The sequence below is a fragment of the Grammomys surdaster genome, unplaced genomic scaffold (assembly GCF_004785775.1).
Source record: "Grammomys surdaster isolate TR1022 unplaced genomic scaffold, NIH_TR_1.0 595, whole genome shotgun sequence".
NCBI classification, from domain to species: Eukaryota; Metazoa; Chordata; class Mammalia; order Rodentia; family Muridae; genus Grammomys; species Grammomys surdaster.
In genome coordinates this window covers 1,065-7,648 of record NW_021605014.1, presented here as the reverse complement: position 1 = coordinate 7,648, position 6,584 = coordinate 1,065, and the positions used below count along the sequence as shown (strand labels likewise).

Genomic DNA, 6,584 nt, shown 5'->3' with positions numbered 1-6,584 from the left:
TCTCACTAGTCCTCAGGATGGTCCAGTTAGGGCAATTTTGGCCTTATTCCTGTTTATGGGTATGTGGAATGAAGCCTCAGAAACATTAGGGAATGTGCTTAAACTCACATAGCTGGATAATAAGGAAATCAAAGGCTGAATCCTGGTCTCAGCTCTGGTCCTTTCTCCATCATTTTTAAGGATGTTGTGTTAGACTATGAATTAGACTTGTTTGCTCCCTGGTCCCATTTTGGCCTTTGAGAAAGCAGCTCTCCCTTTGATCATTAAAAGACTTGCTTTCTTGCTTAAAGTATGTGTTTACAGTTAGAGTTATTTTTTAATTTCTCTTGTGTATGGGGGGAGGGAGGACTTTCCTCTCTTGCCAAGGTTATGGCCTCTCCTTCCTCTTGCCAAAAGCGGGTGGTAACATCTTTATCTACCTGCTAAAGTGGGCCAGGTGGGCTTAGTTCATACCTAAGGACATTTGGGGTGGAACTTTTTTTCTAGTGGAAGGCAGAGTGAGATTGGAGAGGGAGGGTAGTTGTCCCGCATTAAGAAAGAGTTAAGAATGAGGCTACACTTCTATACTTAGAGAAGGGAGGAGATGTCAGGGGCTGCCCTGCTTATACACTGAAGGCCTAAAATCAGCCATAAGCCTAAAATCAGCAAAAGGCCTGTCATACATGTATACTAACACCAAGTCTTGGTCTCTGTGGATAAACACTGAAACAGATGGCTATAAGCTACTGTAAACAGGCAGCTTTTGTGAAAATTTGCCAGCCTGAGTAGTCATAGACCTTGTAAATAGGTAGCCTTAGCAGATAACACCAACTTAGATAAGGACAAGTGAATCATAGACAGTGTCATAGTGACCTGTCCCCTGAACCTTCACCCAACCGATTCCCTGTTCTGAAAGATATCTGTACTCCCCCTGAACACCCACACTCCAGTGTCATCCCCTTCCCCACATCCTGCCTTTTTGTGTTTATAACCCCTGTGTGAATAAGTAAAAATTATGATTTGATTTTTAAAAAAAGAATGAAGCTACAAAGAGTCTAGGATTTCCTGTGGCTGTCCTTACCTTTGCCACCTTACTTACCAGTTTGTCCCTGGTAGCTGCCTGAGCCATCCTGTCTCTTTCTGTCTCTCAGTAGTACCGCATAGCATGGACATCTCTCCAGCAAGGGGAGGGTACACTGAGTCCTCCATTATCTTAAAAGCAGAGCCAGAGTCATTGTTGGATCTAGTCCTCCTCCTTGTGTCATAGTACACAGATCTGAGTGGCATCTTTGGGACACAGGGATGTCTCCTAGCATCTTCACATTGTAGCTCTGCATAGCTGCCATCTGGCTTCTACCTCATCTCTCAGGAAGGGAGCTTTGCCAAGCACCTGTAGGTGTGTGGTCATGTGCCAAGGGCCCCATGGGTATTGTTATCGCCTGATTCCCGTGGGGTCTAGGAAGTAGCTATCACTATCAGTCTGTCTCAGCCTCTGTGGCACATGATACCATGGTAGAAAAGGATAAGTAGTTCCCCTAAGTTAACTAGTTGTCACATGCAGGAATAGATGTTTGAGCTCACTACTACCTTACTGTCATCTGTGGTTCCTTATACTGCCTTACCTCTGCTGGACCATGGTGTTAAATACATGCAGGGCATTAATGCCTGTGATTGACTGAGTGTGTTGCATATTATCTTGTTGTGGCACTGACATTGCATTGTGTCTGAGAGCTTGGGGTTGGTGACTGCTATTGTCTTTGGATCTGTGTAAGGTGCACGCTGACCAAGCATGGGAGAGAATGCTAAACATCATGAACCGTTAGAAAAAAAGACAAATTATAATAGTATGCTATTTTCTTTCCTTTCCAAAAAAGAGAAGCTACAGGGTTTGTTGTGCAGTACAGGGAATGGAACTAGAGGGCCTTTAAAAAATGTAATGATAATTGCTAACATAGTACAGCTTTGCTTTGCAGTGTGGACATCAACACTCTGTGGAAAATAACATTACAGTGGGCACCAGGAGCTGTAAGAACAGTCCTCACCAACCAGGCTGCACATGTCAGTCTCCCTCCTAAGAAAATAATCAGAACTGCTGGCACATGCCCTGTGCCTTGAGGTTCTTACTGAAGAGCAGTTTATAAATGAGTGTTGAAAATGATTCAATGGCCCTGAATTATGGGAGAGAAAGTGTAACACACAGATGTGTGGGTTTGCAATGTTATGGACTGCTCATTTGAAACGTCTCCACATGGTTTACCTCTCACACTGAGAAATTGTTTTTTTGGGGTACAGTGTCTTTGGAAAATATGTGCAAACCTGCAGCTCTCTGCTTTCTATGATTTCAGCTGGGCCTTACTTTTTCTGCTGCTGTGGTAAAATACCCCAGCCAAAGCAATTTATGGATAGATGACAGATTGAAGGTGGGGGAGTCATGGTGGCAGGCGATGGAGGCAGCTGGTCACATTGTGTGTTTAATCAGGAGACAGATGATGAAGAATGCTCCAGCTCAGCTCCTTTTTATACAGGCCAGGACCATATCTCTACATACCCCCAAGACATGCCCAGAGGCTAATCTAAGTAATACCTCACTGACTTGCCTAGAGGTTGTCTCTTAGGTGATTTCAGATCTCCCCCCCCCCACTTGACAATCAATAGGTTTTTTGTTTTTGTTTTTTTAAAGCAAAAGATAGTTTATTTAGGCCTGGCCATTTAAAATCTGAATATATACATAAATATATACATACACATATACATTCAAATATAGTGCTTTCGGGAAATTAAACAAATAAAATAGAATTCCTTCATCTTTTCATCTCCCTTCCCTCATACAACTACTGCCAATGCAGGCCCAGGTAGTCATCAGCTTCTCAGTACTGCTAAGAATCACACGGGCTGCATCCTATTATTAGTATCCTAGAAAAGCAAAATATCCCCAGGACTTCAGAGATTGCAGAGTATTCTGTGTAAGTATATCTGAGAAGTAACTTAATTTATATTGCTTGTTCTCTTCTACTAACATAGCAGACGAAAACACAAAGCAAATTTCCTACTAGAAAGCAGATGTGTCTCTTCATGTATAATTCAGTGAAGGGAGAATTGGATGATGAAGAGTTTATTTTTCATTAGTAACCTTAAAATCTGAATACTAAAATTAAGTTAGTAAACACCATGGCTCTCCTGAGCCATGGATAGAGGGCCAGTCTCAATGCTCCTTAAAGATAATAGTCAGCTTGGAAAATGGATATGGAAACTCATGCTGAACTACTTAGCCTCTCTAGCAGTGAGAAATTTAGTCCAGCATGGCATTTGTTAATGTCAGTGTCTACCATATGGTTTTCTGTGTTTCAGATACAGAAGAACAATGGATACTACTTTTTATGAAAAGTTTTAAGCCTTGAAAACACTCTGAATATAAATAGTCCAAATACCAGTTCCATTTCTTTCCCCTGAACAGAGCTCAGGTGTACTGTCATTTCTTCTGGGCTCTCCTGTAGCAAAAAGGAAGCCACATAGCTCAATAGAGAAGGATGGTAGACAAAATTTAAGGTGTTTTTAATACTCTGCTTCTCCAGTATTTTTTATGATTTGGGGATCAATGTATACTCCTTTTTCAAATGGTCTGGACATCCATAGGCAACAAACCATAGCTGTCAAATAGTAATTAAATTCTTTGCAGACCTTGCTGCTGAGATTGAACTCTGATTTTTTTTTTTTGGCAGCTGTTAAATTTTCACGATACCTGTACATAATGTAGCAGAGTTGGTTCAAGATAGTGGCTTCCAGACTTAGGAGTGCAGAATGGAAGATCACAGGAGGAAACACCACCACCAGTGGAAGGTCATAATTTATATATATGTCACACACCTTCTCATAGAAGTCCAAAATAAAGTGCACCAGTAATGTACTGCTGCTCTCCAAGTGAATTGCTACCATGGACAGCCAGCCAAGGTACTCAATTCAGACACAGAACTCATGGATCCACCCAAAGTTGTCTCTAGTGGACTGTCTGTCGTGGATTGCACATGGGCATCCGTAGAGAGCCACAACAGCCAATTCTGCAGTAATTCTTTCAGACTTTGAAGAACACTACACTTGAAATAAATGGTTGATGTAAAGAAGAGAGGTGATAGATGATCAAAAAGAAGTGGCTTTACCTCAGAGAAGCTACTGAATGGGATCCAGGCCAGAAGCTGAAGGAACTGTGACCGACAAGAGAAGCCATCCAAGAGAGGCAGGCTTTTATACAAGAATGCCTCACAGGAGTAAAATCCCTCTTGTAAGAAGCACTGCACATTGATGACCATGTCCAAGAAGTTTATAAATGCCTTTTCTTGTTCATAATTATTCATATTATACCACACACATTCTTCTTGTAATGCTTGACTCAACCAATAAGAGAGCCTCAGTAAGATCGACTCATCTTTGACACAATTAATATAGTGAAGTAGCAGAGAACCGTTTAGCATTGAGCTCATCTGAAAAGGTAGCTCTAAGCAATGAATGTTCTCTAAAAGTTGAGGGAAACGTTGAAGCTGTTCTAGTGGAAGTGACCTATCACTGCTGAGATAATCAAACAGACTCATCTGCTTTTCTCCACAGTCTTTGTTAGCAGAATTTAGTGCTGATATAACTGAGTGAGAATTCCATTTTCTTTTTAGAGAACCGCCAGTAGTTGGACCTAATGGAAGCTTTAGAGGTTCCAGAAAAGCTCCTTGGTTCCTTAGCTTCACAGCAAGGAAAGCTGAACTCCACAGGTTTTTTTGAATTATTAAAAAAGATCTTCTTCCTTACAGGCAAAGATACAGAAATCAAAGTAGGAGCGAAGAACTTATACAGTGACAACAAAGCCTGGAGGTGGGGCTGCATTCCCATTTTGGCCTGGAGATAAAGCAATTTTCTCGCATGAAATGGTTTGACATTCTCTTTCTTTGTCAGTAAATATAACAAATGGCAAACATAAGTGCACAGAGTATCATCTTGCAATGAAGCAAAAAAGAAGCCACACAGCGAATTAATTTGCCTCTTATGATCAATCATAAAGTCAAACATCGCAACCAACCAACGATAAAAAGTACCTTGATATTACCAGAACACTTGTCGACACAGAGCCAGGATACCGCCTTAAGCACAGAGTCTTCGGCTATGTGAGTTTCTGGAATCAAGCACTTCAATATCCATGTGTTTACAGCATTCCCAAACTTGCCACTGAGGGCTACATTCAATAAAATATCAACTGCTTCTGGAGCTAAACCATTGTTCAAAGCCACATTTTCCACGATTTTCAAGTGTTTTCCCAAGACCATATCTTTACTCAGTGAAGCTTTCTTAGGACCTTTCTGGAAGTATCCTATTGCTATCTGCAGAGCGTCTTCAGTTTGCTCATCAGCATGTTTAGAATCTTCCATCGAACTGTTTTCTTTCAAGACACTCTTGGAGTTGCCTGATTTGTCTTTCACCTTCCAGTCTAAGAGACTGGTCTGATGACTATTACTGCCTTGAGAAATTCTGTTTCATAGCTGGGAGTTTCTAGTAAGCCTTTGAGTTGGCATTGCTGTATTCATGTTCAGGCTTTGGCAAAGAAAGCAGATGACTGGCCCACAGTAGGCCCAGGCTGTGTAAAAGTGTAAAAAAGATACTCATTTAGAGGCAGGGTGGATGCTCCATTCAGCAGCATATGCACTTAGGTAGAGTAGAGAACCTCCATGAACACATAGCCTCCAGAACCCAAAAACCGTCTCTGAGATTCAAAGGCGCAGGCCACACCACACTCTTGACAATCAATAGTAACCATCACAACCAACCCATAGTGAACTATGATTCCAAAGGAAGCTACGATGCAACAAAGAATGGAAGAATTTGGTTTCTTTGTTTGTTTTTGAGATAGTGTCTCACTATGTAGCCTTGCCTGACTTGAAACTCACTGTGAAGACCAGGCTGACTGAAAATTCACAGAGATCTGCCTGCCTCTGCTTCCACCACAACAGGAAATTGAGATATTTTTGAGAGACAGAAATTGAAACCACCTTTACATAACTTTTATTAGTATACTGGTATAATTAGTTTTACTATTATTACTGTTATTATGGTTATTATTATTATTAAGCTCTTGCTGTGCCTAATTTATGAATTAAACTTCATCATAGGTGTGTCTGCATGTATAGGAGGAGGCATGGTGTATGCAAAGCTTGGTCCTTTCTGTAGTCTCTGGTATCCACAGGGAGCCTTGGAATATGTATTCAGAAAACAAAGCCTGCTTCATGGACTTGTCATAATGAATGTGCAGTATGACTTTAAGTGAGAAAATTGAGTGCATAGTCATTCTTTAAAATAAAACCAAGGGCTGGAGAGATGGCTGAGCAGTTTAGAGCACTGACTGCTCTTCTAAAGGTCCTGAGTTCAATTCCCATCAAACCACATGGTGGCTCACAACATCTGTAATAGGATTGGATACCTCTTCTGGTGTATCTGAATACAGCGATAGTATACTCACAAACATTAAAAAATAAATGAATAAATAAAATAAAATTGAGAGCATTGGCTGCTTTTTTAGAGGACACAGGTTCTATTCCCAGCACCAACTCATAGCCGTCTGTAACTCTAGCTCC

General features: G+C 41.1%; 1 pseudogene; it reads right to left on the bottom strand.

Moving 5' to 3' along the window:
• Positions 1-3,301: 3,301 nt before the first annotated feature.
• LOC114633385 lies at positions 3,302-5,528 on the bottom strand (annotated as a pseudogene).
• Between the last annotated feature and the right edge of the window lie 1,056 nt (positions 5,529-6,584).